General features: G+C 37.8%; 1 long non-coding RNA gene across 1 annotated transcript in view; it reads right to left on the bottom strand.

Moving 5' to 3' along the window:
* The window catches only part of LOC115611412, a 157,576-nt gene that overhangs the window by 40,805 nt on the left and 104,666 nt on the right, over window positions 1-12,105 (bottom strand). Inside the window, exon 2 of the long non-coding RNA XR_003992575.1 lies at window positions 6,717-6,829. This is a non-coding gene — a long non-coding RNA (uncharacterized LOC115611412). The remainder of the gene's footprint in view (window positions 1-6,716; window positions 6,830-12,105) is intronic.

Genomic DNA, 12,105 nt, shown 5'->3' with positions numbered 1-12,105 from the left:
TATTTAGGCAAATAGAAGTCTGTATATTTTTTATATGACTCAAGACTGACTAACTCAAGGTTCTGTCTTCCACCCTTCCCCTGGAACTCCATTCCCATCCCTTGGAGTCACTGGGGCTGTAAATGGGCACAGGTTTATTCCTACACAGAATCAGCTTCAGTATTAGGGCCTTAAATTCTGTATATCACACACAACGACAACAAAAACAACAACAACAACAACAACAACAACAACAAAAAAGAAAAAAAAAACCCAAAACCCAACCCAAACAGGAAAGCAAGAAAAGCCTTAATAAGAGAATTCTGGGAAATTTTTGGCATACTCAGTACTTACTGTGAGGAGGCAGAAGGGAAGAAGGGAGAGGGTAGCAGTTCTTGATTGGGACAGGGAGACACAGGCAGATTGAAGTGAAAGTTTAAGCAGAATTTAGAAAGGACATTTAGAAGCACCTAGTCGCCAGGTGAAGAAAACCAAAATGCCTTCACTCCAGCTTTCCTAATCAGGTTAGACAGATTTGCTTGGTAGATAGTATTTTTTGCTTGGGGAAACTGATAATTGCCCAGTTTTCAGCTGCAGTAACCTGCTACTGAGCTGACTAGGGCAGTTTAAACATAGAAGTCACCCAGAGTAGCCTCAAGCTCCCAAAAGAGCAGAGAAATTCATTTAGACCTCCACAGCTTTTGTAAAGAAAGCTTAAGAAAAAAATCTCTACTTTTAAAAATTAAATTACTAAGCCAACATTTCATCTTTAAACTGACACTTCACCTTGCTTGGGTGTCCTGTGAATTGTAATAGCTGGAGCTGATGCAGCTAAAAGGACACACACAATGATAGAAACAGCCACTTGAGAACCTATGAAATATACGGGACATCCACAACTTCCCTGGGCAACCTAGCCACACTGGGTGGTTGAATGTTTCATAAATCTAATACAAGCTTGTGCTGCTTGTTATTCTGATGAATGCAATCAACAAAATGAAAATATATGAGAATCCTGCTCATTTGTGAAAGATGGTGCACTGAAAGGTGGAAAGTCTGTGACAGGAACTCTTGTGCTAAGATGTTGCAAGCCAGAACAAGTCTGACAGCAATACAGCTACTTTAGCACACAAACTTGGTCTTAATAACTTGGACACCATTATGTGGCAGTGCTCCAAGTCTGAAATGTGTCACACTAAACTGCAGTGTTCAGTTTTATTACCTAAAACTCACACTAAATTTGCACTCAGCAAAGATACATGTTATACAGGAGACCACTGCCATTGTTAATGCGCAGCATAATTATGATATCTCAGAGGCTAAATGAATTTACTATTAACATCAAACTAAAATCTAACCACCTACATTGTAAATTTAAATGATGTGTTAATAATTCAGGTGGATTATTGCATGCTCGATACTAAGGGTTTCACAATAGAGCCCAACTCATTCACCTGCAGCTACATTATCATTACCATCATACCACACAAGCACAAAAAATCTGGAATGTGTCATTTGGTCAATAGAGTAATAGCCACAAATATTGACTAAACAGTGCCATTATCTCCCTACAGTCAACTTATTCTCTTTTTCTTTCCTTTTATTTCACTACTGTCTCTTACACTGAAAATATCTTTTGCTGACAGAAAACTACTTTTTTTTTCAGAAAGAATAGTCAAAGAACAAGTAACAGCTCAAGAAAAGATATGAGCATTTTAAAATATTAAACCTATATTTCTCATTTCTATATCTTTTGAAAGCTAGCTGGTTGTTCATTCTGAAGATTAAATGTTTTAATAGAAAATTTCCTGAGGTTTATAAACAGCTTACTCATTCAATCCACATCTCTCCTATTACCAGCATTTATTAATATAAAGATATAACAAGTTCGGAAGTGGTGGCCTTGCTAAAACTGAATTGGGCAGAACACTGATGTTCTCTCAGCTGGTAGAGAACGCGCAATAATAATACAAAACTAGGAGGAATTCCTTTTGACAGTGGAAGGAAAGTGTCTTTATTAAAATATAGTACTATTAGGATGTGCTTTTTTCTTGAGAGGTGCTCATAATTCAGTCTAGTTCATATTACACCATTACTGTATAAAAACTTGCTTGCTCTTGGCAACAAATATCGGAAATATTTTTCAATTTTTTAGTTGCTGCAAGGCAATCTCTGTGCTTTCAACACAGCTGGCTGTGCTGACTCTAAACTGAAACTACTGCCCATAAAGTTACTCTGATTAGCACATCAGGCTTTTCACTAACAGGTAAACATTATAAATAAACATTAACAGGTTAATGTAATACAGTTTGAGCAAATAAAGAATCAAACTATGATCTCATTATCTTTCTTGGTTATTCCCTACTTTTAGTTTAAAAGAGTTCTGGCTCTTTCTGTAGCAGCTTGCTTTCCTCTCTTTGCTGTGGCTCTGTCAAACAAATACAGAAACATCGGCAAATAAATCTACATAGGAGGATGAAAAATAACATCAAGACTCAGTATTTTTCACATGCTTTCCTGCCCACCTCTTGCCCTCCTGCATAGCAGGAGAATAGCAATCTGGCATTGGCCCCTTTCCCATTTATGAAGATAAAGTAGCCCACATACAGGGAAGTAATGGGGCTCCCTACTGCTCCTTAGTCACTTACATGGAAGAGAAGTGTAAAGGCTCATGGCTTAGTGCAGCTGTTACATGACAAAGCACTTTCTCTGTTCATTTGAGCCACTTCTTTCTGCTCTGCTCATAACCCTGCTTGTTTCTTAGCTACCTCAATGAATAAAATCCACGTCAGTGAGCACCAAGCTCCAGAATTCTGCAGGGAGTACCTTTGGACAGTCCAAAGGGAGGACAATCCACCTTCGGCTTCACTAGCAAGGAGCTTTAAAGATCAGCAGAGATGGACTTGAAGCCAAACTTCAGGCAGAAGCCTTATATTTTCTTTTGGGGAAGTGGTCCTAAGTCCCCAGGTTCTTTTAAGAAAAGAGAAAATAAAAAATAAAAAAAAAAAAGGATTTTATTCCACAGATGGTTTTGATACTGCCTTTACAAAGCTATGAGAAAATAGGTGAACAACTTCACTCTGAGTATTCTGGAAAAATGCTTACTAACACTGATGTCAAGGTTTCAGCCCTGATAGACCTGAAGGCGGTAGAAACTAGAAAGCATACAGTGAGCTTTAACTTTAAATGCTGAAAACAAAGAGGTGGATATTCATCTCATAGTTACATGATTTCACGTAGGATGACTTAAACAACACCACTAGCAGATACAATGCCTGAGAAGACCAATTACCAGCTTTAAATCATTCACAAGGAAAGTCTAATATGAAAAGCCAGTTAGAGAACTGCATTTAGGATTGCAACTTAAATGCAGCATTTCTGTAAATGGACAGGTACTTATCAACCTAACTATTTGATGTCAGGAAGTGGTGCTCTCCAATTTGAGAAAAATCTATGTAACTTATTACACAATTAAAAAGCACTGTGGTCACCAGTACTTATGAAAACTCAAAATCCCAAATGCTTGTTTAGTTGGTCTGAATTCAATTCAGAAAGAAGTCAAAGAAAACTGACCAAAAATAACAGGTATGAGATTAGTTATCTCCTCAGACTTGAGAAGACAGTTACATTAAAAAACCCCAAAACTCTGGAATATACATTTTGTGGAAATCATACTGGAGATTATTTTAAAGCAATTCATCAGCATGACATAAATGTGTGATACAATTTTTATTTACATGTTCTGGGTGTCCTCTCCACTTTAACCCAGATTGAACTTTCTAAACATGAAAGGTTCAACTGACTGATCTATAGAAAATAAAACATGGCAGGCACTGTAAGTCAAATATTTTGCAAAATTATCAATGCAGACTTGTTTATTCTTCATCAAAAAGCTTTTAAAAAGGTGCAGATGGAATTGCCTACCAAAGTTAAAACAATTTAGTGATACTTCAGAAGAATGTAAAAAAAGGCTTTGACAATGTATCTTGAAATATTTGTCTGAACCCCATTCACTCCTTAAAACCATGACAATTTCTACTTCTGACAACTGGGACCTTAAAGGAACACTGGGGGATTTGTAAGCCCTCACAGGAGCGTAGAGGAGGCCTCCAGACTTAGCTGTCTCCACTCAATACTAGGCCATTATCAGTTATTTTTCCACTCCCACCTTTTTTTTTCTCACGCAGTTTTCTCTATACATGTGTATATCTTGAGGCTCCAGTCTCAGCCGTGGCTTTTAAATTTATTCTAATAAACATATTCAATAAAAATAATGCAAATGCAATAAAGCAAAGGAATCAAATGTAGCCAAAGGTGTACACAAACTAAGCAAAATAGCTATCCAAAACAGACTAATAAACTCATGTAAATATATGATGGTATTTTATACAGAGTAGGTATTTTATATGTTCAATTTGTTGCATTTCAAAAGCAGGACTAGGTTTTGCGGCAACTCATGAAAATTTATATATAAATACCTGTCAAACCTTTCTCTCCTACTGGATCCATCTATCCTCAACCTGTTCATCCCAATATTTTCTCTCTGCAAGTTATGAATAACTACTACTCTCTGCTGCAATACTAAGACGAATCTTATTATAAACATAGAATCTAAAACAGGGTACACAGTCAGACTGTTCATATGTATTTCACATAGCCCTTTTAGGAAATAAGGACAGGGGATACTCTTGACTGAAATTCATTATCCCAAAAGGCTGGTTTCAAATTTTAGCATAAAAAGGGTCATGAGTTTCTATACCACAACAGCAAAAGCTTTGTTCAGAATCCTCCACATTGTCACTCCACCAGTATCAGTGTAGGGACAATAGTGCTGGATTTGGCTTTGCACATTGTCACCACCAGTATGACTGAAACAATACATGCTGTCAGAAGGGCAGCACTTTCTAAGTTTTCAGGACCAATCCATCAGAATTCTGAAAAACAGGTTACACCTTTAGATTAAAAAAGAAAGGTAACATACATTTTCCCCTCTGAACTTTCTCTACAGCCCCCTAAAATTGATAGCTTCAAAATTTAGATAAGTACATTAATGACAAATAGGTTGATTAACTTTGAAAACAGAACCCTAAAGAAGCAGATGAGTTACTGAACACAGTGAATTGGCCGAGTTTTTCACAACTCAAAAATGAAATGCACAAGTTGAGAGAATGAAAGATTTTCCTTCCTCCAGATGGGAAGCTGCCGAAGCAGTAATTGATTTTAATCACACACTCCTGACAAAATTCTTTGCCTATGAAAGGCTATTGAGAATACTGAAAGAATATGGTGCCTATTTTCAGTCATTTTATGGTCCAGTTCCCAACAATCACAGTGAACTTCCAGTAACATAGTTTACAACTTTATTATCCCCTCTTGTTCTGTACTTTACTTTAGTTTCAATTGTAGGTGGACTTTCAACCAAATTTCCTAAAATGCTATCTATCTTTTCCAAGCCACTGACTGAGCTATCAGTTTATAGATATATATTACCTAATATAATTGGTTTATTAGGTTACAGAATCATATTTTTTATTCACCCATGCATAAGACGTAACCAAAGCTCCTTGACCTCAATTTTATAAACTGGTTTCAATATTCTTGCCAAAAACTGCTGCCAAAGTTCAACCCAGTCCACTTAATTCCACTATCACTTTAAAGAGAGCACAGTCGAGTGCATTTCTCTGTACATTCCCATCTTTCCCAACTGGGCTCTGGGAGAACTAATTCCAGTAATTTTTAATGATGTCAGAACATTTATTTTTCATCTTCACTTAAGTATTCCTGGTCATCCCACAAAGCATGTGACAGCCAGCCACCCACCACATACTGAATAAAGGATTTTCCATAATTTCTTCTTTACGTGTTTCTTTTAACTGGTTATTGCATCCCATAAAACTTGAAATCTTTGTGTATTCCTTTAATACAGTAATAGGTTGTCCCTAAATTCTCAGTATGATTCTCCTGGATTACCTGTGAAAACAGTCACTGAAGTTCAAGGACTTTGTCAATAGAAGTATTTGAGTTCCTTGGGTTTCAGATTACTTTCCTAAGCATGAAATACTGAAGAGCAATTCTATGATGATACTCTTCAGAAATTACTAGATATGATTCCTAACAATGCCTCTTTTAACAAACTGTTGTAACGGATTAAATAATCATGATCAACTCATGATACTCTCCCCTGTTGTATTTCTTACCAGACAAAAGAGAGAGATGAAATTTCTTGAACTACTTCAGCATCTGTATTTCAGAAAGAAGAGATCTAAGATAAATTCACTACTGGGCCTTTGTGGAGGAGTCAAACCAGCTCAAATTCAAATAATTTTATTTTTAAAACAAGATTCAAAAATTCCCAAGGAAGAAATGCTCAGATGTACACAGGTGACACAAATACAAGAAGCTCTCTAACCTTCACAAAATAATTTTCTTGTTTGGTCTTTAAATAGCAAAAAAAAAACCCCAAAAGCTAAGTACATCATGCACTTGAAACAATCACATACTTTATTATATTTAGTGCTAGAAGAAGTATAACTGCACCACAGGCATCTCTCAAATTAAATACCATGTACAGTCCCTTCATTTGGTTGATACGTTAATGGCATATTGTGTGTAGCCACAGATGTTCTTTTCTGGCTTGTGCTAAAACCAATCTAACTTAGTGAGATAAATGAGGTATTCTGATTTAAGGACTTGATTTCCTAGCATACAAAAACATCAAAAGAAGTGAAGTCTCTTACCACTCAGAGTTCAGATAGATAAGCTGATTTCTCTGTCATGGCTTCTGCCTTTTCAGCCTGAAGTTCAGAAAAGTATATGTGGAGAAAGCGTCCCTCAGCTATTTGGAAGAAGTCTGGAAAACAGAAAAAAAAGATGACATAGACTTATAAGTTTAAATAGAGATTATTTAAATAGTAAGTAAGTATGCAAAACACTGCTTTAATATCAGTGAACAGATACTAGACAGAGGATCAGCATCAAAGAATGAACAAGGACAGTTACCATAGAAATTTTTAAGGTGAATCTAAGTAGCTCGAGGACTTGGTACTATGATACGACAGAGTGCAAGATCAGCTATGGTCTGACTTGACAAGGACCCAAATTTCAAAGCCATCTGATGGTGTATCTGACATGAGCTGGTGGCTTCCACTCAGTTCTCCATCAACTGATGTCCTCATCTTACCCACTGGCACTATCCAGTAGCCTCAGATGAGGAACTGAGGGAATATTAGAGGGAATTACAACATTCTGTCCTTATATAGAAAAGGCAGAAACTTTTTCTGCTATTAAAAAAGAAAGTTTGAAACTTTTGGAGACCATATCTGGCACATTTAAATAGCAAGAACCATATTTTGTTAAATGACATGGAAAGATTCTGTGTTGGTTTTCCAAAGACATGCCCACACTCTGTGATGCAAGACAGCTCTGAAAAAATTTATTCTAGCACTGGAAGCAGTACAGCTCTGCTTGCAGAGTGATCTCTTGGCTAGTTATCCATAGCCAGGAGGAGATTAGAGAAGTTCAAATGTTGTTCTGCTCCCGTGCATCTACTATTGTCAAGTCTCTCTGCAAGCACTTCTGGCTGAAACACAGACGTGACCAGTCTCGTAAGTCAAATAAATGGGAGTGGAGAGCAGTTATGATATATGTAAGTTGTGTAATGTCAGTCTCTCCTTGCTGCTTTAAGGACCACAGTATTTCTCAGATTGCCACAGCACTTTACCAGGCACTACTGGCATAAACTGCATCCTTATACACATGAAATACCCTAAAGCGTCTTTACCATATCCTCCCTGGTACCTTTGCAATACCCCTGATGTGGAGACATATTAGGGTTGGAAGGGACCTTAAAGATCACCTAGTTCCAACCCTCCTGCTCATATATCTCATAATTTTAACATGGAAACAAGGGTCTGGTGAAAGTACGACCCTGGATAACATTGAATAGGAACTATTTTTCCTAATGAGTGGCACAAGCTGGCAATATTTGTCAGCTATAGTGATTATACTATAGTGATGATAGCTATAGCGATTATACTAAGTAGCAAGGAAGTTTAACAGTAATGTAAATTGATATTTTTATGAAAACGAATTAGTAAGTGATTAAAAATCTCATTACTACAACAGCAATGCAGACTATGGCTCTAATGTAGACTAAAGTATATTCTCCATTATGATGAGTAATAAAGCACTGAAATGCTCTTTACCTTGAAGAGCAGAAAAAGCAGTACAGATTTTAATGTGAGCTAATACTTATAGGCAATTACATCCCATTACAAAGAACTTTCTCAGACAAAATAATGTTTTATTATTTCAGGAAACTTCAGGGTACAAATGCTGAAATTTTGCATTTTATTACTACTTTTTTTTTTTTCATTGTAGTGCCTGTAAGCATCACCCAAATGAAGCCAGTTACTTCCCCCAAATGCAGAGGAAGGTGAGAAAGTCATACTATTCTTCTTTAATAGTAAGCTGAAGTACAGGGAATACAAGTAAATTGCTTAAATCATTCACACACAGTTTATGGCAGAAGCAGGAGGCAAGCCCAGCTCTCCCTAGAACCAACTCTAGTACCAGGAGGGAAAAAAGATCTTTTCCCTCTAAGGGGCTCATGACACACTATCTTTGGGAGTTAAAAAATATAAGTGATTCTCTGCAGGACTGGAGCTTAATGGCTTGTCACTGTAGTCAAATAATTCAGTGTCGAATGCCTACGACTTTTTAATGATTCATTGGCATACCCAGATCCCATACACATTAGAGGAGCCTGGTTACTGTGCTGTGTCTTTGGAAGTTGTATAACATCCTTCATCACTTCATTAATGAAATAAATTTATCTTCTAATAGAAGTCCTTCAATGTTCCAGATCTACATTTTACATTCATATATATACCCTGTATCATGTCTGTTTTTATTAGAAGAAAATCCTTTTCATCAATGCTCTGGCAACGAAGTTGCACTCCCCTGAATACAGTTCTTCTCAGCTAGCCTGCAGTGTAAATGATACTTAATAGATAAAAAGACATGCTGTCCAGATCAGCTAGCATGTGTTAAAACTCAATTGTCTCTAAGGCAGCAAGGAATAAAAGCCTTTCAGATAACACATTACTGTCTAGCCTCATTTGTGATATATCTGAATATAAGCAACAGGGCTGCTTTGCTCCGCTTCATTCTTCTTATTTCCCTTTGCATAAAAACTCCATTAGTGTATATGTGCAAACTTTATCACTTACAAACTGGGAGATTGAGACAAAGGAAACTAAGGTATCTGACCATGATTATGCTTTCTCTTAGTGTCACAGGTGGCACTAGAAATCAGGAATCCACAGATTCCAACCCATTACTGGTTCATCAAGCTATGTCCCTTCTACTGTATTAAAAATGGTATGTCAGTGGTTTATTTTTCAAAAAGATTTACTGGAAGCATTAATCTCATTTTATTCTTCCTCATTAGGATTACCCAGTGAAGAATCAGCACCTTAGCGTTTGCTACAGAAATGACTGCAGTCACACAGATCCTTCCCTGTTTATTTGGGCAGCACCCACTCCTGGTCAATTCTCTAACAAGAAACAGAAAAGATCTACAAAAACCAGCAACTGACTCCTGGGAGTCCTTTTGCAAACACAGCTTAGTGCTGCGGGGTGTGAGATACTTCCACACCCTCCTGACCCATGTTTGTACTGGGGACAGGTTTGGTTTTTGTGTATTTTCCAGTAAGCCACAAAGTTTAGTGAAATTTTTGTCAGTATTTGCAATATAAATAAAAACCTACCAAAATTTAAACTTTTTTTTTTCACCGAGACAAAACCGTACCATGCTGTGCTACAAAAAAATATTTTGGCTGACAACAAGAAAATGTCAGCCCATGTAAGAAGACAGGTCTCTCTCCCTTGCCTTGCAAAGGGAGTAACCATGGGCTACCTGTTCATAGTCATCATAAGATCAGGAATGTGAAGATCCATATGGGGGGGGGGGGGTGGAAATCATAGAATCACAGAATGGTTTGGGTTGGAAGGGACCTTAAAGCTCATCTAGTCCCAACTCCCAGCTATGGGCAGAGACAACTTCCACTAAACCAGGTTGCTCAAAGTTCTGTCCAGCCTGGCCTTGAACACTGCCAGGGACGGGGCAGCCACAACTTCTTTGGGCAACCTGTGCCAGTGTCTCACCACCCTCACAGTGAAGAATTTCTTCCTAATATCTAATCTAAAAAAAAGCAGTATCAATCCAAAGAGAGGAATTTGATATGATTGTTTAGAAAAGGAACTTTGAGGACAATTGGAGAGTCTTTGTCAGACTACTGTGAGAACAACACACTTTTTTTTGACAACGCAGAAGTAGAAGGCAACACCACTATTAACAATTGCATCATTATCCAGACACATTGCAAATGTTCCCAATAGTTAGTGCACAAAGCATGTCAGCCTGAGAGAAAATTGAATTTGTTTAGGAAACTCTTATGCAGCTACTGACTTCGACCATAAAAATTATTTCAAAGCACTGTCTTCATCTCCAGCATTGTTTCCAGCTGTGTTTAAGTGAATCTGAATTCCTTCATCTGCAGCTGTATTTCCCTCTTCTTTTTCTTTCTTTTGAAAGCAGTACAGTGATAAATTCAAAGACAAAGCAGCTTCATTCCGAGGGTTTTTCACTTCTTCCCCATTCTGATGGTCACTGGTCACAGACACATATTATAGAAAGAAACTGAGGCTGAAACTATACTAAAGGCAAATTAATATACACAAGGACTCATAGGTTTGCCCTTAAAAGCACAGTATATCAGCGTCAGGGAACTGATGGACCCTCATCCTCTCTGCTCATAGGAATGATGCATTTGGTCTAGTGTTGCTTTCTATAGCATTAATATTCAGAATACAAGAAAATCTGTACATCAAACCAAGAAAATTCCCCCCCACACCCCCCAAAGGGTCCACTGAATGAGCAGGATGAGAGAATAAACATATATTATCACATGTTAATGCTGTTTTAGAAAATGTTTTGAGAAGAGGGGAGGAGAAATGCAGCAGTTATTTAATTATCTCTGTCATCCCCTCTCATGCACTCACATACATCGACATTCACCAACAGTATCAGCACTTAGGGAAGAAGGGGAATGGGGAGAAGAAAAAAAGGAGAGACTGCGTAGAAAGCTAAGAGAAAAATAAATATTCTTTGCAAATCCAGATTACAATGCCTGCTTTTCCAAGATATGTCAAAATCTTGGAGATAAAGAGAGGTGATAAATTCACCCTCTGTACATCATAAGTGATAGCAAGGGGCTGTAGTGACACAGACTGCAGCTTCATTCATAGATACCTCTGAAGACCTGAATTAAGCTGCTTATCGTCCTAGGACATAATGTGACCAGCTTTACAGAGATCGATGTCTTCTCTACAGATGCCTGCTCACCAGTTGAGAAATCGATCAGCTAAGCTTCAACGACTGCCACAGGAGCAACCAAGGGCATGCATCCCTAATACTGAATTTGAACAGAGATTACAGCTCTTATTTCCCCAGCAAAGAGTTTCTGTAGCAGACTGTAGGAACTCCCATTCAGAGCTGCTGCCACAAATGGCAGGGAAGAGGAGAAACAAGATCTCACTTGGTGTGTGCGAATTGTCGTATCTAAGTAGCACAAGGGTTTTTCCTGCTGTGTATCCCCCTTTCTTTTGTGAAATATCCTCACAGTACCTGACCTAAGCACAGAAGTGCTCTCAGTGCACAGCATGCCTTCACCTCTTTGGTAAAAACACTTAACATTCAACTTCCTTATATGCTGGAATATGACAATATCCTCCGATGTGCACAGGCTGCACAGTACTGCTGAAGTTCTTTCATACATACCCATAGCTAAAGAAAGAAAATATTTTTACCGAAAGTCTGAAAGAAAGGGGAAATACCCAGCTATGTCATACAGAGGTCTTCTTCCTGTCTCTCGAGCTGATTTCACATGCTGATAGCTGAGAGAGAAGGAAGAAAGAGAGTAAGAGAAATTCCCAAGAATTCAGATGGGTGAAATTAATTCTTTTAGAGATGGCGAAAACCTTGGTTATTCTATGGAGCAACTTTTTACAAATGTTGTAAAGTCCGGAGCACAGCATCGAGGAGGGCTGCCACTCAGTTCTTGG

Source organism: Strigops habroptila, chromosome 8, assembly GCF_004027225.2.
Source record: "Strigops habroptila isolate Jane chromosome 8, bStrHab1.2.pri, whole genome shotgun sequence".
In the NCBI taxonomy this organism is placed as follows: domain Eukaryota; kingdom Metazoa; phylum Chordata; class Aves; order Psittaciformes; family Psittacidae; genus Strigops; species Strigops habroptila.
The sequence above is the reverse complement of the archived record's forward strand: the minus strand, read 5'-3'. Positions and strand labels throughout refer to the sequence as shown.